General features: G+C 42.9%; 2 long non-coding RNA genes across 5 annotated transcripts in view; one reads left to right on the forward strand and one right to left on the reverse strand.

Moving 5' to 3' along the window:
- LOC126997842 (uncharacterized) overlaps window positions 1-8,420 on the forward strand; it is a 36,076-nt gene extending 27,656 nt beyond the window's left edge. The window contains exon 3 of the long non-coding RNA XR_007752401.1: window positions 8,198-8,420. This is a non-coding gene — a long non-coding RNA (uncharacterized LOC126997842). The remainder of the gene's footprint in view (window positions 1-8,197) is intronic.
- Window positions 1-23,571, reverse strand: part of LOC126997841 (uncharacterized) — a 34,212-nt gene that overhangs the window by 2,567 nt on the left and 8,074 nt on the right. For 3 of the 4 annotated variants that reach the window (XR_007752400.1, XR_007752398.1, XR_007752397.1), the window contains exons 2-7: window positions 19,978-20,114; window positions 18,177-18,336; window positions 11,164-11,389; window positions 3,139-3,277; window positions 2,317-2,446; window positions 1,748-1,900 (exon numbers count right to left, since the gene is read on the reverse strand). This is a non-coding gene — a long non-coding RNA (uncharacterized LOC126997841). Of the gene's footprint in view, window positions 1-1,747; window positions 1,901-2,305; window positions 2,447-3,138; window positions 3,278-11,163; window positions 11,390-18,176; window positions 18,337-19,977; window positions 20,115-23,571 lie in introns of all 4 variants that reach the window. The other variant, XR_007752399.1, reaches the window with a different exon arrangement.

Genomic DNA, 23,571 nt, shown 5'->3' on the forward strand with positions numbered 1-23,571 from the left:
ACATGAGTTCATCTGCCCTTAGAATGGTCTTGTTTTTAATCCACCTGGGGCTCCAGCACACCCTCCCCATTGGTCCAAAACAAAACCAGTGGGGTTGCCAGTTTAGTCGCCGATGACCCGACCATGCGGCTGGTTGTACTGGGTTACATGTTACCAGTAGCAGAGCACTACCTCAACTGCCCTCACCAAACTCCAGATATGGGATAAACTTCATTCTACAGAATATGCTTGGTGGACTCAAAAATGACTGTGATCTAAACGAAATGTTAGTAAATTCAGCTAAATGTGAAGTACTTTACATGTGTCCATCAAAAATTCCCATTGTTTTTCCCGAGCTAACTCAAACGGTTCAGCAATTCCTATTGTTAACAGCTGTAAATTACTTGGAGTCTACATACATAACCAACTCAAATGGAATGACCACATAGATTATATCACCACAAAAGATAACAGATCTAGGTTTATTTTGTATCGTGCCCGTCAAATCGGTTACAGCTTTAATTAATACCATGTTTGAGTTGTACGGTTGGTTCAAACGCACGTCCCTTGAACACGCAGCACCCGTCTGGCAGCCAGGCCTTACACAGCAACAGCACCTCAAGCTCGAAAGGATTCAGATAAACGGTGTTTTAGGATCATTTTATCGAACAATTACCTTAGTTATGAAGCAGCAATAACAAGGCTTAATAAACAAACTTTATATGGAAGAGGAGAGCATCTTACACCCAAGTTTAGACAAAGTCTGTTGAGAAATCAATCCCACAGAGATACATTGCCTCCTTACTCACACAGCACCCATGGCAGACACACGTAGAGGCAGACCACTCTTGCAGGGTGTGTGTGAGCTGCAACACTTCTCGCTACAAGACACCCAGTGTGCCACATTGTTGCTGCATTCAACAAATCTTAAATCTTCTTTTTTTTCTTATTATGTTTCTTGTTTCTTTTTTACATTTTTCCCTTTTAATGTTCTTCCCATATAATTTCTTTACTCTTAATGTTATAACCTTTTAAATGATCATTTTAATTTTTGTAAATCAAGACAGCAAGTTATAAATGTACATACCAGGCATGACATAATTTCCTTGATCAATAAACCTACAATTATCATTATTATTTACTACAGTTACGACAAGGAGGTACTCTTCAATGAATAGTATTCATCAATGTATTCGTGAATATTTTCAAGAAGTATTCGTATTTGTATTCAAATACACAACTCTTATATTTACTCCATCTCTAGATTCTACATGAAGGAAAGATTAGTAAGGGGGCAAAGCTGTGCATTTTTTACATTAAAGGAGGAAGTTCAGGCAAATGTGTATTCCAAGCACTGCTCCCGCTGATAATGGTCAGATTAGGGTAGAGAGGTGTCTTGGTGCTTCCCTCCCGAAAGTGTAAGTCATCAGAAGGTGCAGCTGCAGACAAAGGAAGGTTGCCCGGTAAGTACCATCAAATGTCTCCAATTGTCACACTCAAGAACAATATTTTCAGTGCGGGTGCCCACACGTCAGAGCTAAAGGGTTACGTCAGATCTTGCTTGGAGTTGAGGCAAATAATTCTTCCTCTAGCCAGTATTGATCTCTCAATTCCCACAGCTGGTCTCAATTCCTTTCCTTAACTCTGCCAGGGTGGGTGTCTGGATGAAGATAATGATGATAGTGTTAGGAGTCCCAATAACAACTGACAAGTGACTGAGCCCCAGACCTTGTTCACAGCCATGAGAAATCATCCTTTAGAGCTTTACCTTATCAGTCCAAGAGTGCGTCATGTCAGTCAGCTCCAGCATGGCTTGAGTGGTAGCCTCCTTCAGGTTGTTTGGCACAGCCATGTGTGGTAAGGCGCAGGAGATGGCCTGGCCGGGCATTGCTTCTGCCACTGCTACAGGACAGCCAGGCACCTGGACAAAGCAACCAAATGTCACTGTATGCAGCAAAATGAACTTGGACAAAAAATCTTGCTACCTTAATAACTTATGTTTGATTGTATGTTGATATCCATGGCCCCTGATCCCTTGACTGCAGATTTCCTACCAGAAGACCTCACCCAGCTACAGGAATGGATCAAAATGTGGCTTCTACAATTCAATGAAGAAAAATGTAAAGTCCTGCACCCTGGGAGGGGATATCCAGCACACCAATACCACATGGGAAGCACTCCATTATCCACCACAAAGGCAGAGAGAGAAATGGGACTATATGTTACCAGGCTACCAGTGAAGGTGAAATCCATACCAATTGCAGCGGATGGGTTAAAGATTCTTAGGTGATGATCAAGTTTCCTTTAGAAAGAATGAGAAGATTACCGGCAACTCACAGACTGCAGCTTGAGTGAAAAATGCCACAAAGTCTCCCCTGGGAGCTGCATGGCCACCTGCACTGTCCAGCTGTGCTCCACCAGGAACACCAACACACTGCCACGGCCCCTCACAACACCTCCACAGCATCTGGGGCCAAGCAGAAAAATAAAGGGAAATAAAATAAAGGAAAAGGAAAGGAAAAGAAACAAAGATTATTATGAATTCTCTCTCTTTTGCGCACACACACACACACACTGGAGAGGAGAGAGAGAGAGGGGACCTAATACCATTATACAGGATACAAGAGGGATTGGAGAAATTGGACAGGGAAGACTTAGTGGTACGTGACAGGAGTGTGACAAGAGAGAATAGTAAGAAATTGAAGAAGAGCGACTGTAGGAGAGACATCAAGAAATAGTTTTCCATACAGAAGCATAACAACATGGAACGGACTTGACGAAGAGACTGTGTGTGCAAAAACAATTCATGAATTTAAAGCCAAACTGGATAATAAGCGTTAAGGAGACGGGACAGCACGAGCCAAGTACAGCCCTTTCCCCGTATTTCACAACTAGGTAAATACACACACACACACACACACACACACACACACACAGGTCATTGAGTAGCATGGAATGATTGAATAAAAGTGGTAAACAAATTCATGTGAAAACACTGAAAAAGGAGAAAATTGGAAAGAAAATGAAAAGGCAGAACTTTACCAACACATGAGGCAAGAAGGAAAGCCAACCCACAAATTCACTGACATGCCAAGATATACTGTAACTCCTTGGTCTCAATCCCTAGTATAACAGAACGTACAGGAGAGGATTTCATACTTGTTGTCAGTGGGTGTAACAAGGCAGGGAGATGCTGAAGAGTGTGTGGGCCCCAGGTAGGCAGCACCGGGCTCCTCCAGCGTCACATGGACCCAGCAGCTCCGCCAGGCACCTCATTTTTACCTCAAGGGCGTTCAGCCTGAAGAGAAGGATGGGCTTTTCAAAGGGTCATATATTGAAACAGTTTGGGTTCCCATTACAACTGTTTCCCAAGGCCACAGAGAAGATTAACCAGGTTTTTGTGGGTGATTTTCCAGTTCAGCGTGCAGAGGTCGTGTAAAATCATCACCAGAATCACAAAACAGCCCATGACAAGCCCAGGAACTTCTACGAGAGACTTTTTATCCCGGTAGCAGCAGGGATCAGGTTTCCTAATGGTCCCTCTAAGCGAGAAAAACGAGAAAAAAATCATCACTCACACAAACCATTTCATAACATATATCAACCCATTTGTGATCAGTTTATGTATCATCTATTTTTGGGGGTTCAGATCATGGCACAAATTCGGCCCGTCGCTGCTACCGGGTTAAACAGGCGAACTGAGAACCCAAAACGATTAAAAATACCGTGTTTTGTTGTGACTGAACCTTTTAATGGAAGAATCACTTGGTATTTCTCATTCTTGGCCTTGCTCAAAGACTAAAAATCTACTGCCTTTCCGAATTTCTTTATAATTGGATTTAGTTCCTGGTAACATCCACAAACTCCATGATGCAAACTTTCCTTGGTTTCCAGCTTGCACAGACGTCTGATGCGGCACATGTGGACTTACAAGCGCTGACATGAACGATACTTTCAGTCTACATCAATGAAAGCAGGAAACGGTTACTCACTCCTTTAATTTATTTGCTTTGATGGTGAAGAATTCCTTGTCGTGGTATTTATACAAAACAATCCTAAAATATATATATCCTAAAACAAAACAATCAAACACTACATGACCTTATTGGATTATCAAATTATTTAATCAAATTCATTTAAAGGTAGCAAATAGCTGACATATGAGGCGTCCGGAGGTAAACGGGCGACATCACCAAAACCTAGTTTTCAGCAAATCTCATTCAAAGTTTAGTGATGTGTACTGCACCTTCCTCTTGACTTACCAAGTTTTGTTTGTATTCATTTTGCTTGTATGGCCTAGCTGTATAATAAGAACAATTTTTTTTCTTTTATATTGAAAAATAAATCAATTTTGTAGCTAATTTTTTATACCCCCATTTGGAAATTGGTTGATAACTGGAAAAGAAAGTAAGAAGAGAGTTGATGAAGACTTTGGAAAAAGACTAAGTGAAAAATATAAAGGGAACAGGAAATCATATTGGAAAGACATAAAAAATTAAAAAAATGCAGAAAATATCTCTCCAAGTAAAATAAATGAAGTTATGGATGAGAATGGAAAGATGCTGAAAGACGGGGAAGCTGTGAAGGAGAGATGGAGAGAATATTTCAAAAACTTAATGAATCTTGAGGATGGACGTCCAGCAGCTGTAACAGCAGCAGTTTTGAGTGGAGGTAGAGGAGGAGTATATGAAGGAAGAACTATAACATATGAAGAAGTAAATCAGGCAATAAAAAGATTAAAAAATGGAAAGGCAGCAGGAATTGATGGAATCACTGCGGAAATGTTGAAGTGTGGAGGAGATGTAGTTGTTAAATGGATGGTCAAGATATGTGAAGTACAGTACTGTCTCCAGGATTGCGAGTTTCAAGTTTGCAATTCATTGAGTTTGTGATAGGGACCTAAAAAATTTGATTTTTATTGAAAACTGAAATTGCGATATGACTCAAAAGGAAAAGGAAAAAGCTGCTAAAACCGGGTTTTTTCACACCTTGTTGTGGTCGTTGATTCCCATTCTCACTCTTACCCACCCCCTGGGCCTTTCCCTTGGCCACGGGAAGCATGGTGAGCGGGATCCGGGCAGCCAGGCACATGTGTGCGAGCAGCCCCGACCGCGCACCGGGCCCGAGCAGCTGACAGGCGGCTGATGATGGCGATGGTGATGATGATCGTCAGCAGCGCGGCTCCCACATCGGCGTCACCCAAACGGCACCTTCGTCGGGGCCCGTGTGTGTGTGGCTGTGCCCATCGCGGGCCCAGGCTCCTCAATCTGCCAATTCCCACCTTCCACATGTTGCGTGGGACCTCTTTCTTTTCTTCCATCTCTTCCTTTTGAAGAGATGGAAGGAAAGAAAGGGTCCCACGCAACATGTGGAAAATAAGAACTGGCAAATTGAGAAGCCCAAACCCACAACAAACACAGCCACACACACACACACACACACACATACACAGGCCCCGACAAAAACACCGTTCAGGCGGCGCCGATGCAAAGGCCACGCCGCCGACACTCATCACCACCATCACCATCATCAGCCGCCCGCCAGCTGCTCGGGCCCAGTGCGCGGCCGGGGCCGTCCACTCACTGGGCGCGACCGGGGCCGTCCACACACATGCGCTTGGCCACCCAGATGGGTGGCCAGCCAAGCGAAAGATGTCGACGGTTTTCAATTTTCCCCATAAGAATAATGGTTTAGAGTTTGAAATTTCAACATTTGCGACCCGCAACGTCGACCTATTTTTATCGCAAACTTGGAGACAGTACTGTAGCATGGGAGGGGCGGGGGCCAGCAGACTGGACAAAAGCCATCACTGTCCCAGTTTACAAGGGAAAGGGCAGGAGAGGGGAGTGTGGGAGCTATAGAGGTAAAGTCTCCTGAGTATACCCGGAAAGGTATATGGAAAAGTCATAATAGAGAGGGTGCAAAGACTTACAGAAGAGAAAATCAGTGAAGAACAAGGAGGCTTCAGGAAGGGAAGGGGATGTGTGGATCAGATATTTGCCTTCAGGATGGTAGTAGAAAAAATAATAGCAAAAGGAAAGAAACTATACGCTGCCTTCATGGATTTGGAAAAAGCTTATGACAGAGTTGATTGGATTGCATTGTGGGACGTTTTAAAGATTTATGGTGTGGGAGGAAAACTGCTTAGTGCAATAAAGTCTTTCTATGAGGATGCATCTGCATGTGTCAAAATTACTGGAGAAACAAGTGAACATTTTGAGATAAAAGTGGGCTTAAGGCAGGGGTGTGTCATGTCACCATGGTTGTTCAATATTTATATGGATGGTGTTATTAGAGAAATTAAGAGCAAAGTTGGGGAAGTTGGAGTAAAAATGTTTGATGAGGCAAGGAAGTGGGTACTGAATTCGATACTGTTTGCTGATGACACAGTACTCATTGCAGAAAATGAAAGTGACTTACAAAATTTGGTCAGTGTTTTTGAGTGTCTGTAACAGGAAAGTTGAAAGTACAGTAATCCCTCGTTTATCGCGGGGGTTGGGTTCCAGAACCCCCCGCGATAGGCGAAAATCCGCGAAGTAACGACCTTATATTTATTTTATTATTTATATAATTTATATATTATATTTTATATATATTATGTGTATAAGCACGCATATCTGTGAATCTCGCCTCAGCCCGTGTGAACAAGGTAACCCAACCACTAGTTTCTCGAGATTCAAAGTCGGCTACATTTCACGGGAAACTCATCAAAATTCTAGTCAGAAACTCGGTCATCAACATGTCGGTTACTCGTGTGGTCGGTAAGTTGTGGTCACAAGAAGAAGAAGAGCGTATCAGCTGTTTGGTTCAGTCGCTCTCCATGTGTTTATTCCAGTACCGCAGAGTTCCACGAAACTAGATAAGCTTGGAGTAATCATTTTGAGCAAGTTTAGGACTTTAGTCTTGTTCAAGTGTAGCCATTGCCTCATCCTGTCTGGGTCGTCACTGCCAACTTCTCGAGCATTTAATGGTAGCAAGCTGTAACACACTCTCCCTTTGTCTCCGAGCTAACCACTGACGAACCAACAAATGCTACGGTCGCTGAGCCAATCAGCGCCCAAGATACAGAACACAGTGCTCTGGATGGTCGCCTCCCATCCATCAGCCAATAGTGTGCCGTGTACGATCACACGTGGGCAAACTAGCTCAAGCGTAAGCGGCCGTAGCTGCGTTTTACATACGTGCGAGTCTTTGTCTCTGCTGTACGCTACGTATTTTATTGCAATTTAATATTCTTTTAATATGTTCTTATTAATACTTTCTTAATTTTTTATATTGTTTACATTTTTTAGGCTAGAAAATGCTTCTTTTACTGCAAAAAAAGTAAAATAATAAATATATTAAAATACCTCTATACCGCAAAATCCCGCGATATAGCGAAAAATCCATGATACGAAATTAAATATTAACAATTTTAAAATCCGCAATACAGCGAGACCGCGATAAGTGAACCGCGATATGGCGAGGGATTACTGTAAATGTCAAGAAAAGTAAAGTGATGGTTTGTGAGCGAAGTAGAAGTGAGGTTGTAGATTTTGTATGCCCATATAGAGTGGGTATTGAATGTGAAAAAGAATGCAAAATAATTTTGAATGGTGAAGAAATGGAGGTCAATGAGTTTAAGTACCTTGGATCAGTTATGTGTAAGCATGGTGGTACGGAGGGAGAGATAAGAGAAAGGGCATTGCAAGGAAGAAGGGTGGTAGGGTCTTTGGGACGAATCATGAATGGCAGAAGTGTGAGCTTGGAGGTAAAGAGGGATTTGAGAAATACAGTAATAGTACCAACCCTCACATATGCAAGTGAAACGTGGGCCTGGAATGAAAGTCAGAGGTCTAGAGTGCAGGCAGTGGAAATGAGTTATTTGAGGAGTGCTTGTGGTGTGAGTAGAATGGATGGCATGAGTAATGAAAGTGTGTACGAGCATTTTGGAATGTGTCACAGGGGTGAAGGGAAGAAGTGTGGAGTGGTGGAAGAATTGAAGCGACAGACTTTAAAGTGGTTTGGCCACATGGAGCGAATGGAGGAGAGTAAGATGACCAGAAGGGTGTATGTGAGTCAGGGTTGTTTTGATTTAAATCAGAGTAAAAAAAATCATGATTTAAATCAAAATTAAATAAACTGTATTAAAAATGATTTAAGTGTTAAACCATGAGTAAAATATCTAATGATTTAAATTATGAATTTATGAACGTGTAATTTTTTCCTCTTCCCCAAGCTCAAGGGGGTCATCAAGGGGACCCGTTTTGAAGACGTGGACGACATCAAAAAGGCCGTGATGACGGAGCTGCGGAGGATCCCGGAAGAATCCTTCCAGGAGTGCATGCAGGCGTGGCAGAGAAGGATAGGAAAGTGCGTTAGACTCCAGGGGGATTACTTCCAAGGGGAAAACTTGTAGTTTGGATTCAAAATAAATCTTTTGTGACACCAGTCCTGGAACTTTTCTGACGCACCTAATATATATATATATATATATATATATATATATATATATATATATATATATATATATATATATATATATATATATATATATATCTATATATATACACACTCAACCCTCTATTTGGGGGCCCTCCATTTGCGGGAGGTCGGTTTTGGCGGACAAGAGTCCGTGGGGTAAAAAAAAAAAAAAAAAATTCCGGGACAAGTCGATTTCAAACTACCGCGCCAGACAAAGTTTGCAAATCGGGCACTAGATGGCAGCGCGGGCGGACATACACGTCTAGTACTGGACTGTACACAAGTCTGCCGCGTCACACGAGTGTTGTGCTTACGTGCTTGTCGTGGATACACCTCTTCTTCACAACGATGCCACCCAAAAACCCACCAAAGAAAGTAACCAAGCGTACAGCTAAACCTGTGCACCTTTCTGTGTCGCAAAAACTGGAACTTTTACGTAAAATAGATGGAGGAATGAGTGTTGCCCAAGTCTGCGAGCTGTATGGGGTGAAAAAACAGACAGTTTCAGACATAAAAAAAGCTAGAGGAAAGTTAGAAAATTATGCAGTTAAATTTGCTGTGTCGGGAAAGGGTGCTGCAACTAGAAAGCATATGAAAGACCCGAAATGAAAAGCATGGTATAAGTCTTCATCAATTCTAATGTGGCTGATTTGTGCCTTTTGACCCGTTTTTCAAGGAGCCGTTAGTTGGTTCCGTGGATTTTTTATTGTAGTATATGTATGTTGTATATGTGCATGTTGTAGAAGGTAATATATTATATTACAGGACAGTATAGGACAGCTATGCGAGGTGTAGTCCGGGGGTGGGTTGTGTTTCCCGGACATATATAGGGTAAAGTCCGCAAGGGGTAGACCCCGGACATTTTCCATTGCCGAACATTTGCCATTCCCGACAAGCCTTCCCCCTTTAGTCCGGCAAATCGAGGTTGAGTGTTTATATATATATATATATATATATATATATATATATATATATATATATATATATATATATATATATATATATATATATATATATATATATATATATATATATATATATATATATATATATATATATATATATATATATATATATATATATATATATATATATATATATATATATATATATATATATATATATATATATATATATATATATATATATATATATATATATATATATATATATATATATATATATATATATATATATATATATATATATATATATATATATATATATATATATATATATATATATATATATATATATATATATATATATATATATATATATATATATATATATATATATAAAAATAAGAAAGAAGGAAGAACATGTTAAGCAGTTGTAGAGGAAAAGTATCAAGTCTACTTGTCCTGTACTGGTCCTGTAGCAAATCAGGCACCAGTGAATCATTGCCGTCTCTTACAAGAAAAATATTCAAAATCTTAAAAAAATAAACTATTAGTCCTACTTATGATTTTTATGTGAAAACTCATAATGGGTAATGTGTTTTAAACTATGGCTTCATTTAACATTACCAAGTTTAATACAAGAAAATGGCCTCCTAAGACTGAAACAAATAATCAGTGTAAACAAACAAGAATTAATGCAAAAAAAAATCATTTAAATGAAATAAATCAATTTAAATAAATAAAAAAATCCGATTTAAATCAAATAAATAGATTTTTTTATATTTAAAAAAAAAAATCATGATTTTTTCCAACCCTGATGTGAGTGAGATAGAGGGAGGGAATGCTAGAGGATGACCTCCAGTGAAATGGAAAGATAGGGTGCAGGAGTACATTAGGGAGAGGGGGGAAAGATCTTTGAGAAACTTTGAGCAGGCAAGGAGGGAGTGTCCGGATAGAGAAAGTTGGAAACTCTTCTGCCGTGGCCATCCCCTGGTGGGAGCTCCTAGCAGCAGGCGTCCATGAAATGATGATGATGATGATGATGATGACTATCCAAAATGTACATGGATTTTTTAAATCTATGTTGTTCTCCTAAACTACTGTATGAACCGTTTCATTTCATAATGTTTATTTTTTATGAATTTTTATAATAATAATGTGAGGAGTCCCTGAGGACAATGTTTACTTCCCGGGCTTAAACTCAGACGCTCCGCCTGGTGGGCAGCGCGGCCTGTGACTGGCGGAGCAACAGGTAGCGCAGGAAAACCAGCTCCTCATTGGTTCTCGTGCTGCTGGCGATGCCGCCTCTTTACCTCCGACAACCACTACATGATAATAAGATATTCTTGTTCACACTCATTGCTAGTACACCCTCGATTCTCTTGTTATAAGTGTCAGTATACCTTGCACTGTTTGGGGAAATCGCTAAAAATGCCAGATTTGGTGATGTCGCCCCTTTGCCTCCGGACGCCTCATATGAGAGGGAGGGAGAGGTGTTGAGAGTGTGTGGCAAGGTGCGGGGCTTAGCTGACCCCGCAGCCGCCACTACCCCACCCACCAGTTTCTCGTGGATATACTACAGTAAAACAGAAAGAAGAGGAGGAGGAAGAGGAGGAGGAGGAGAGGGAAGAGGAGGAGGAGGAGGAGAGGGAAGAGGAGGAGGAGGAGGAATAAAAATATGCATTGGTGTGTTCCTATACCCTAAATGCTGGCAGCAGGACGGGTGAACATAAATTACTGGAGTCTGAGGCAGAGTTCCATTGCTGGGTGACATGAAGGCCAGGGTGGGTGAGGTATAAGGGCACGTTGCTGCACTCACCACCCAAGGACTGCAGGCTGGAGGGCACTCCTGGCACACCCTTGTAGTGGGGCAGCAGGAGGAACCAGTGGGAGGTGTAGGGGTGGAGGCCGACCACCGGGTAGGACATCTCAGCAGGGCTCAGCGTGGCCCATGAGCATTAAGTTGGAGCAGCGCTGGAACACTCTCCTCCTCATCCTCTGTCCCTGTGGTGGTGCTGGCCTGGCACTTCCTCTGGGCTGAGTCTCTGAAATGGGAAAGCAGCATTCATCCAGGCCAGTGTTGTCCAAACTGGGGTCCACGTACCCCTGGGGGTACACAGCATAGATCAATGGGGTACGTGAAAAGACGACGAACACACACACACACACACACACACACACACACAGCAGAAACTTCCCATGTTCTATGAAGGAAAAGAGAGAGGGAGGGACGGGTACCTAGGAAGGATGCGTAATGCACATGTACCGTGTTTTGCGGCGTATAGCGCGCACCTTTTTCACATAAAAAATGTCTGAAAGTTTAGTCCTGCGTGTTATACACCGAATGTACAAATTTTTATTGATTTTTTTTCCTTCTTTGGGGTGTTTTTAACCCTTTTATTGCTAAGTGCTCGCAATGAGACTATCCCCTCAGGTGCGCTCGGGCACCCCAGCGGGGGAAGGGGATCTCTTTTAACCGCTATATCTCAAAAACTATTCATCAGTTACAAAACAAAAACACCATTGGAAAGAGGAGGCCAAGATCTATAAGATTCGGTTATGTAAGCCTCTCCTGCAAATGTACAGGCACGTTCAGGGGGTGTTTTTTGCTGTGAGTGCGACTGGTGCTCGCAGCAAGCTTTTAGCACCACCAGCAAGTGACGCTAGTGCTCGCTCTTTTAACCGCTGTATCTCATAAACTATTCATCGCAGCTAAATAACAAAAACACTATTGGAAAGAGGAGGCCAAGATCTATACGTTTCAGTAATGTAAGCCTCTCCTGGGTAGGCGGTGGCCGAACTAGTAGTGTACTGGGCCCACATTCACCGTGTGACGGACGACGCGGGTTCGAATCCCCACGCTACCACTCGGATTTTTCAGTTACCGCCGAGTGGCTTAAAACTACCCACATGCTGTCCTGAAGACCACCCATCAACCGTGACTCTAGAGGAAGCCGTCCAAGCGAATCAAGAACGAGTTCCGGGGGGGCAGCATGAGCCAATGCAAGATGGTGCCACTATAAACACTCGCCTGCGCCAGAACGGGCTGGGCCGACCATCAGGCCCCACCTGGAAGAAGCCTTGGGCCGACCATCAGGCCCCACCGGGAAGATGCCTACCGGTGCAACAGGCAACGATGTAAAAAAAAATAAAAAAATAAAAAATAAATAAATAAATAAAAAAGTACAGGCACGTTCAGGGGGTGTTGCCTGTGAAGACATACATTTATACGTGCGTGACGGTCAGCCGTAAGGCAACTACTGTAGATCTCTTGATGATGGGGTGCAGGCAGGGCAGTATTGCCAACTGCAAAATTTACAACTATTTGGTCAAAATATCAGTCATGTGATAGGTGAAGCTAAGCAAAAATGTCGCTATATTGGTCAACAACATCCACCAGTTGCTCGTCCGTAGATTTTCCGCGCTGGGCTGACATAATTTTCCACCAAAATTAGTGAGGAACCCACTCAATTGGCAATCCTGTGTTGTGAGAATTAGTGTTGGAACACTCTCATACGCGGGAGATTTGAGTGCGGCTGGAGGTCGCAGCGAGCGTTTAGCACCACAAGCAAATATGCCTAACGCCCGCTGCAAGTGTTTAGCAATGAAAGGGTTAAGGGTCTGTTTTTTGTCTTATCCAATAACAACTGCAAACTTACCTTTATTATTGTTTATGATCCTTCGTAGTCCATAGCTGTCTTATAATATGTTACCATAAAATACAGATCGATCAAATAACTTCTACACAAAAATGAAATCAGTGGAGGATCGCCCATGCCTTGCTGTTATCCCGGGGCCCGGGCACCGACACGACCCGGCCGCCATTTGCATTGTTTTGTATGACTAAGGAGCACTGTTGCCAATTCAAGGAGTACAAGCTACATAAAAAATCATATTGGAAAAAAAATATCAATGTGTTCATTATTAATTATTAATATTAGTGAGAATAATGGGGTAAATATATATGATATCAGAAACTGTACATCATGAGTCTTGTACAAGGAGTTATTTCGCGCAACAACAGCCCGGCCGCCATTTGCATTGTTTGAAAGCCACACAACCACACCCATACAACAAACAGCTGCATGACGCGTGTCACTAGAACCGTGTGAAGTGTGTCTTGCCTACAGTACCCTCTCGAGTTTCGCGCTCGCTTTGTTCCGAAGGTTTAGCGCTAAACTCGAGGATCGTGAAACTCGAGGTATTGAAAACACTGAAAAAGCGCTTATCTGTTCCGACCCGTGGAGATTTTATTTTATTTTTTTATTTTTTTATTTTTGCATGTGGGCTATGGCACCGGTAGACTATCCATCTGGGCCTGATGGTTGGCCCGTAGCCCGTCATGGCGCAGGCAGCTGTTTGTAGTGGTGAAATTATAATTGGCTCACGCTGCCCCCCGGAGCTCACTTTTTTCCTCCTTTACACCTTTATCATCTCAAAATACATACCTTGGAAAAAGGCAGAAAACAGGAAGAGAGAACGGGTCATTTTAAAGCCACAGGTGAAGCCTTACGATTGGTTGAGCTCTGAAAACACGATTGTGATTCGCTGGGAGGCTGACGACGTCATCGCCGGCGCTCACCCGGTCAGCAGCCTCGCTGCCTTATGGCAGGCACACATGATCCGGCCTGGCTCGTCCGGCCGGCTCAAAGTGGGTGGGGCTAAAGGCCTTCAGTCCGTGTGTGTGTGTATTTCGTCCGGCATGGCCTTACGAAGCGGCCGGATGGCCGTCAGTCTGTGTTTGAAAATCCCTCCGGCGCGGCCTCACGCCTCACCGTGTGTGTGGCTCATTAAGGCAGTGTTACACTGGTCGTTTTCCTCTAACCATTGTGGCTACTGGCAACGCCCGTGTACCTATCCGGGAGTAAGTTGTTGGTTATCCGTAAGCTGGTGTCACACTGGGCCCTATTCTTCCCACCACGTTGGCGGCAGCTTGGACAACCGGCAACTCCAACTTTTCCTGGTGTGCGTCACACACGGCCAAGGTCGGTTGCCCGTATCCACATCCACAACGTAAACAAAGTACTTGCCTTGTATCAACATGGCGTCGTCTGCTAAAGTAAGGGCTGCCATGGGTTGTGCTGCCATTACCCAAGTTATGGACCTGTTGCTGCAGTTAAATGGAAGGAAGAAGCTGTTGTGGGTGTGGCGTGTCTGTGGTTCCTCCATGCCAGTTCTCATTGTCACCACTGCGCGTGCGCGGCTAACCCACCGATCTAGACTCCGACCACATAAACACGTGGATCGAATAACAACAAAGACACACACACGCAGATACGCACGCCCACACCAGATTCATCATGAATCATGGCAGATGTTTCTCACAAACAAAAATGGCTTCGTCATTTCCTAGTGTGTGTCAAAACTTATTTGGCGAGTGGTTCATACAAACCAAACATACCCAATGGCAAGAAGAAAGTAGTGTTAAAGACGACTGTTCTCTTCTTGCCAAGAGCTAGATTTGGTTCATGTGAGCCACTCACCAAATAGGACTACTACATTCTAACACACTCAAGAAATGGTGAAGTCGTTTCTGTTTGTCAGAAACATCTGCAATGGTTCATAATGAGTCTGCCTTGTGTGTGTGTGTGTGTGTGTGTGTGTGTGTGTGTGTTTTTTGTTTTTTTTGTGTGTGTGTTGTTATTCGATCCATGTGTTTATGTGTTTATGTGGTTGAGTCAAGATGGGTGGGTTGGCCGTGCACGCGCAGTGGTGACAATGAGAACTGGCATGGAGGAACCACAGACACGCTACACCCACAACTGTTTCTTCCTTCCATTTAACTGCAGCAACAAATCCATAACTTGGGTAATGGCAACAGCCCTTACTTTAGCAGACGACGCCATGTTGATACAAGGCAAGTGCTTTGTTTACGTTGTGGATGTGGATACGGGCAACCGACCTTGGCCATGTGTGACGCACACCAGGAAAAGTTGGAGTTGCCGGTTGTCCAAGCTGTCGCCAACGCGGTGGGAAGAAAAAAAACGTGTGTGACATCAGCTTACGGATAACCGTGAACTCGCTCCCAGCTGGGCGTACGGGCATTGCCAGTAGCCCTAACGGTTGGACGAAAATCACCATTGTGATAGCGTGAGCGTCGGCGATGATGTCATCGGACTCCCAGCGAATCACAAGCGTGTTTTCAGAACTGTCAGCCAATCGTAAGGCAGCTGCCTTCTGAGGCTTCAAAATGACCCATTCTCTCTCTCTCTCTCTCTCTCTCTCTCTCTCTCTCTCTCTCTCTCTCTCTCTCTCTCTCTCTCTCTCTCTCGCCATAGCCACAATGTTTGGAGGAAAACCTCCAGTGTGATACGACCTTTAAAGGTAGCGTGGGTGACGCCGATAATAAGTAGACGTGACCCGTACGTGTCCAAGCAGCGCGAAACTCGGGGTGATAATGCACGAAAGTCGAGATGGTAAGAATATAGGACCAACCGCGAAACTTGTGGATCACAAAACTCGGATAGCGTGAAACTCGAGAGGGTACTGTAGTTGTCTGTCATAACCTACAAGCGATGGTGAGAATTATATGCTAATTATGATATCAGAAGCCGTGCATCATAAGTATGTATGGGGATGTATTTCTCACAACACCAGCCCGGCCGCCATTTTCATTGCTTTACTCAAGGACACTTGTCAATTCAAGCAGTACAGGTTACACCAAAAATGTATAAATTTCGGGAAACTGTACATCGTCAATGCTCTTTAACCATACGTATTTCTGAGCATTTTAAGAACTATTTTTTTCCAAAATTGTTGTCTTAAAGTTTGGGGTGCGCGCTATATGCCGTGAAATACAGTACCTAAATATAATATAATATAATATAAATTTAATACAGTCATCCCCCGCCGTTCGCGGGTATTTCGTTCCCGGACTTCGGCGATGCGATGAAAACATGACAATGGGACTATAACCCTATGGGAAAATATGCATTTGGGGAAGTCACCTCTGACACGTCATATAAAACATGTTTTTTTCATTCTTTTTAATGACTGAAATGAGACAAGACCTTGTTAGACAACAATATGTAATCAACACTCACCCTGGGGTCAAAATTTAGTAGCACAGAAGACCCAAAAGTAGCCCAATTTGTGATAAGTAGCCCAATCTGGCAACACTGCAGTGTGGCGGCGCGTGAATTTTTTTTTTTTAGGATAATGTTGCTATGAGAAAATCTCGACCAATAGCAGTCGTCCCTGAGTGAGCTGCTGGCCAATAGGAAAGCATGACGTCACAGTCTAACCGTGGCGTCACTCAGCACCCTAACGTCCATTGCCCCGCCTCCTCCTCTCCCCTCCTCTCTGCCTTCCTCCTCCTCTCTCCCTCCCTCCTCTCTGCCTCCCTCCCTCCTCTCTGCCTCCCTCCCTCCCTCCTCTCTGCCTTCCTCCCTCCTCTCTCCCTTCCCCCCTCCTCTCTGCCTCCCTCCCTCCCTCCCTCCTCTCTGCCTTCCTCCCTCCTCTCTCCCTTCCCCCCTCTCTGCCTCCCTCCCTCCCTCCCTCCTTTCTGCCTTCCTCCTCCCTCTCTCCCTTCCCCCTCCTCTCTCTGCCTCCCTCCTCCCTCCTCTCTGCCTCCTTCCCTCCTCCTCTCTGCCTTCCTCCCTCCTCTCCCTTCCCCTTCCTTCCTCTCTGCCTCCCTCCCTCCCTCCTCTCTGCCTTCCTCCCTCCTCTCTCCCTTCCCCCCTCCTCTCTGCCTCCCTCCCTCCTCTCTGCCTTCCTATTTAGCGTCAATGCATCCGCGTATACGCGAAACTGGGGCCGCGTATAAGCCTGGGGGGGGGGTCACAATTAGTTGACCGCGAATACGCGAAACCGCGATGGGTGAGACCGCGAACGGCGGGGGGTGACTGTATAATATAATTGAGTTCAATCACCCATGGGGGCTATGCAACAGTAGGAGAAGGTAATAAAGAGTACAGTAGGCAAAAAAGTTTGGACAGCATTCATCTAGGCAAAGCATTATTACTATAGGAGATGAGGCAGGTACGGAGGGAGGAGTGCAGACGCTACAAACTTTCTTAACATCAAGGGAGGCAGCTCAAGGTAACACAGAAACAGCAACAAAAAAGCCTGCTGGACGCTGCTCTGACAACGGAAACAAGAATGAGAGGCTGGACAAAAGACTGCCTCGTTGTCTACTTCTTCCATTTTGCTCAATAATTTGTAGATTTGTATTAGGTTTCCCCTTTCTCTTCTTTGTTCTAGTGTTGGTAAGTCCATTTCCTTTAGTTTTTCCTCGTATGTCAATCCCTCCAGCTCTGGAACCATTTTTGTTGCCATCCTCTGTATTCTTTCTAGTTTCTTTACGTGTTTCTTCATATGGGGAGACCACGCTGCCTCCGCATATTCTAATTTTGGTCTGATCATAATGGTAGTTAATTTTTTCATCATATCCTTATCCATGTAGTGGAATGCTATTCCTGTATTTCTCACCTGTTATACGTATCACCGAATATCCGATTTATATGACTCTCTGGCTGATTATTATCTTGCATTATCACTATTGCATTCTTATGTACTTTCTTTAATATTTCACCATTTCCCATTTTATATGTCCATTTTGGTCTTCCTTCACTTTTTCCCATTTCCATAACATGACATTTCTTCACATTGAATGTGTGTGTGTGTGTGTGTGTGTGTGTGTGAGGATACCCAAAGACACACAGTGGTGGTCCCTTGCAGACTCCTTATGTTCTTATGACTACAAGGACAGTGACAAGGAAAACACATCAGGGCACACAGGGACAGGATGAGAACACACAACGATATACAAGGACAAGGAAAATGGACAGATACACAAAAATAGAAGGATACGTTTAAAAATATGTCCCTTACTTGGTTGGCAGTCATGCACGCCCACAGCCCTTAGTGGCGGGCGGTGACGTGCAGGCTGTAGGCGTGGTCCACCCTGGCGGCTCCCTCCTCCACGCCGCTCGCCGAGTTGCTGCCACCACCCACGGCTGCTCCCTCGCCAGATGGTAAAAGCCATCGCCAACTGCAGATGTAATTTCATGCAGTATATATGTAAATTACTGTGCTATATTATATCATATGTTTTCCAGTGATTTGATGAGATATAATTTTATGTATTATTTGAACATTTGAACTTAAAAGGCGGCAAGATGTCAGTCAGCCAATACATCAGCAAATATTGTGACCCAGTTGTGGCGTGGGTTGTGAGAGGAACACCAAGTACAATCGTGGGACACAAGTGATGACACACTGTCCACTGAGTTTCGTTCAGCTGCCCCGACTTTAAAATATATACACCGCATGGAAAGAGGCTAATGTTCAGATATGTCACTACATATACACTCTCCATAATATATTAGATATGAATTTGTCAGTTGTGCACACTGATAACAAGTTTTTAATTTGTGGACGAAAATGTCTCTTTACATTTCGTTCAAATTTAGTCATTGACAGCTAAAGTTGTTTACAACGCTATTATGCATTTGGATAAATGTTGTATTCATTCCTGCAACGTCCTCGCTAGAAAATACGAAAAAAAAATTGATAACGTGCACAAATGTTCTGATATAGTCTAAAAATATATAATGATACCACCATTTAACTCTCGCTTGACAATGTTATGCAATGACGTCATCGACCATGCCAGCCGACGCATTTAATTAAGAAACTAGTAGGCTATTATGAATTGGAATGAATTACAAAGCTATTATTTTGCATTTAAGAGTATTAAGCGATTCGTTTGCATTTATGAAACTAGGCTATTACTTTGCATTTACGAATACTAAGTTATTATTATGCACTTAAGAAAACAAGGCTATTATTTTGCATTTACGAATACTAAGTTATTATTATGCACTTAAGAAAACAAGGCTATTATTTTGCAGTAACTTTTTTTCTTAAAGAGAAATTAATTCTCACTCTCTCTCTCTCTCTCTCTCTCTCTCTCTCCATAATGCCCACTGATGACCAAAGCCAAGCAAGTCTTTAGCTTATGGAATGCAGAAAATCTTATTACAGATCGTGCACTAGTGGAAACAAGAGCATTCATAACAGATTTTTTTAAAGAATCATAATTGTCGTGCAGTTGATGCTCACAATTTCGTAAGAAAAAGCCTTAAATAATATCTCTCACACACCCACACACACTCTTTGATCCTTGCAAACACACACACACACACACACACACACACACACACACACACACATCACATACAACTCGAATGTAGCTCTGCTGGATAGTTGCCATCTTTCGCTAGCGGCGTCCAAAACATTTTGGAAACTGTGTCAACACTCGTATCCCACAACTGTACTATTTATAGTAAATATCTAGTGGTAAAAAATAATAAATTGGTCTTGTTTAGTTTGCTTTCCAAGAGGTGAAGCAAAGAGTGTTACAAGCCAACCTGAGCTTCCCTTCCTCCTCCTTTTCCTTCTTATTACATTTATTATTATTATAAGAGACAAATCAGGCAGAAAAGGAGGAAGGCTGACACTGTAAGCTTCCACTCCAGCGGCCCACACACACCGCAGACCACAAGAAGGAAAGTAAAAGCAATGAGAAAACTAGAAAGAGGCTGAGATACTGTAGAAGACTATACAAGTGGAGGGACAGAGAGGCAGGGCAACAAATATCCCAAAATACACCTCTCCTCCTCCTCCTTACCTTCCTCCTGGCCTGGCACCGCCGCCTCCCCCGCTGTGCTGCCTGCCATCCGAGGTTCTCCTTGGCCCAGAATGTGACGGGCGTGATGGGGCAGCTGATCTGATGCGATGCAGGGCCGCACGCTGCCCTCGGCCACTCTGTGGGGAGGGATGTGTCAGCATCCCTGGCATTGCTGTGATGTGTTCCAGCACAGTGATCCTCACCAACCTGGCTTTGGTCTGTAGCCTTGTTCCTTTATTTGTAACCTATCAAGCAGACAGTACAGGTGAATGTTGCAGTTTTTGATGGGATAGATAAGTGGAGTACCCCGGGGCAATGTTTTAGGCCCATTATTTGTGGTACGTATATATTTATGATCTTACTTAGTATAGTGCAATTTTTGACTGGACAGATGTTATGAGTGGTGTAGCCCCGGGCAATGCTCTAGAGGCAGTATTACTTATGGTACCATACAAACACACACACACACACACAGAGAGAGAGAGAGAGAGAGAGAGAGAGAGAGAGAGAGAGAGAGAGAGAGAGAGAGAGAGAGAGAGAGAGAGAGAGTAGAGGTGCACCGGAACTTGGTTCCAGACGTTTACTTCCGGCCGGAACCTCAAATTTTAGCAAGATTCCGGTTCCGGCCGGAACTATCATGAAATAACCGGCCAGAACCGGAACTTTTATTTTACATCTCAGCAGTTATCACAAGGCTTACCTTTCTCAACTCTTAACTATTTGCATTAATTTATAATCTTGACATTTTTCAACTTTTAATTTACATAATTTCATTAAGAAAATATGAAGTGGTTAGTAATACACTGTAGTTATCTTTCAAGCACTTTTATTGGAAAACTTGCAGGATAAACTTTGTCGTTATCCAAAATTATAATGACTAGGAATTAAGATTTATTCTTTAGTTTATCAACCAATGGAAGAGGTGCAGAAAAAAATTACTTATCTTCAATTATATACGGAAACTGAAATCTGACTGTACCAAATTTATAATTAATGCTATACTAATTAAGACTTTTCTTCATATTTTTAACCATTTATAGGTGGAAAAAGTTCCGGTTCCAGCCGGAACTTTTAAAAAGTTCCGGACAGTTCCAGTTCCGGCCGGAACTTTATATACTGGTTCCGGTGCATCCCTAATATATACATACATATATATATATAGATATATATATATATATATATATATATATATATATATACAGGAAATCCCGATATACGAAAAGCTCGATGTACGAAATTCGGATATACGAAAGTGAAAAATATAGGACAATTTTCGGTTCACGAAAGACATGCTTATATACGAAAAAGTACGACAGTTTCCATACTGTTTCGTACCCGATGTCTATATCGGTCGCCGCCGTCAACAGCCTCACGCTTTTTCGCAGTGATTAGGCAGCAAGTGTCCATGTCCAGTCCCTCCACTTCAACGCTCATCACTTAGCGTTGCCAGTTTGTGAACCCCTTGCTTCGACTCAATCAAACACATCCCAGCCAGCGTGAGGAAACGTGAGGGTGATGGAGGGGTTGGGGGGCTTGGAGTGGTGCGGTGTACTGTTTGTACGTGTTTGGACACGAGTGAAACTGGCCTTTCACAGCTTGGGAAGTAAACATTGGCAATGTTAAGTGATGAGTTGTAGTGACGAGTTAGAGGGATTGTCCTAACATATGTAATGCATTTCTATAACAGTAAAGGAACAGGAAATGGTAATTGTTTTAATTATTTATGAGCCTTGCGTTTCATTGTATTGTGAGTAGTAAATTGCTTTTAAGCATAGTTATATTTAACTTTTTTTTTTTTTTTTTGCTGGCGCTGGTCCCTAACCCCCTATTTATTAACAATCCTATGGGAAATGAAAGCGATATCTGAAAATCGATAAACGAAAGGTTTTTTCAGTCCCTAACCCTTTCGTATATAGGGATTTCCTGTATATATATATATATATATATATATATATATATATATATATATATATATATATATATATATATATATATATATATATATATATATATATATATATATGTATTAATTATCTTACTGAGTATAGAAGAATGGTGTAAGGTAATTGTGGATTGACTCTGCGCTTCCAAAATACAATATTACGCCTCCATATTATAATTAAAGGACGAAATACATGTCCCTCAAACATAATATGAAAGCGCAAGTACTTAAAGTAAAGAAAAAGGCCTAATCCCCTTCCCCTAACGATCTTGAGGGACCCGTGAGAAATCGGAGGGGTTGGGCGGGAAAGCAAATTTAAACTACCCCAACCAAAATTTACATAACCTAACCTCTAACAGGGTGGGGGGGGGGGGGGGCTTTGCCCCCCTCGACCCTTCTCCTAACCAGGGGGGGCACAGATACAACCACTTATTGGCATCCATCAAAATGGCGCTGCCCCACAGCGCTGCCATCGGGGGATTTTATTTAGAAAATATATATTTTCGCTGTTGGTAGAGCACAGAAACATTTCAGGTAGACAGCATCATTGCAATAGCTGCTTTTACCCCACAATTTCCCTGGTCTTCATAGCCCTCCCCACTACCAGTTGTAAGTCTGTTGAAGTGGAGAGGAATAATATCTGTTATTTTTTATCATCACTTGTAGACGCAGTATATGTTTGATGCGCCAGTAAAACTAGAGAAGTACAACAGTATGTGATACCTTGGAAAGGTTATTATTGCCATGGGAGCAATATTGGAGGTGTGTAGTGAATCCCCATATTTACCTGGTGTAGTTTTTGACTGGACTGATGTTATGAGTGGTGTACTCTAGGGCAATGTTCTAGAGGCAGTAAATTATTTGTGGTATATATTAATGACCTTACTTACCTGGATAACCTTTCCCTATGAGCCATGCTTGGGTAAACCGTCAGGCAAAGAACCAAAAGGTCTCGCCAACCAATGCGCCAGCCTATCCAAGCTCATCAAACAACAGAACATAATCCAATAAGACATAGGCTGGAAAGTGCATTGGGAGTTCATTTCATATGGTCAATGATAATAGTCGTAAAACTTGCGGCCAAGAAAATCTTTTAGAGCAGCTTTGAAAGCACCAAGGTCTCTCAGCTCAACAACTGCAGAGGGAAGAGAATTCCAGGAGCCAACAACACAAACTGGGAAGAAACGACGCCGACACTCAAGGGAACAACAAATATGAGCAAGCTTGAAGACATGACCTCTTGTACCTACGACTGGAGCAAACTGGAATAGTCTAGTCTGGTCAAAGGGGGCAACACCATGCATGATCTTCCAGCACTCAATCAGATCAGCTCTCAATAACCTCCTGCAAACAGAAAAAAGATCAAGAGCAGAAAGCCTGTCTACATAGGACAAGTTCTCTAGGCCATCTATGTTTTTGGTCCACCTTCGCTGGACTGACTCTAGTAGCTTAATGTCGCCAATATTGCCAGTGTTCCACACAACTGAGATGAATTCAAGTTGAGGACAAACATGAGTAGTACACAGTGCCATCATAAAATCATGAGAACGGCATAGTGTTGATTTCAATAAATTGGAAGCCACACCACCCGCTTTGGAAGCCACAGAACGAATATGGTCATGAAATGTCAGTTTAGTATCAATCATTACCCC

The sequence above is a fragment of the Eriocheir sinensis genome, chromosome 13 (genome assembly GCF_024679095.1).
Source record: "Eriocheir sinensis breed Jianghai 21 chromosome 13, ASM2467909v1, whole genome shotgun sequence".
Lineage (NCBI taxonomy): Eukaryota > Metazoa > Arthropoda > Malacostraca > Decapoda > Varunidae > Eriocheir > Eriocheir sinensis.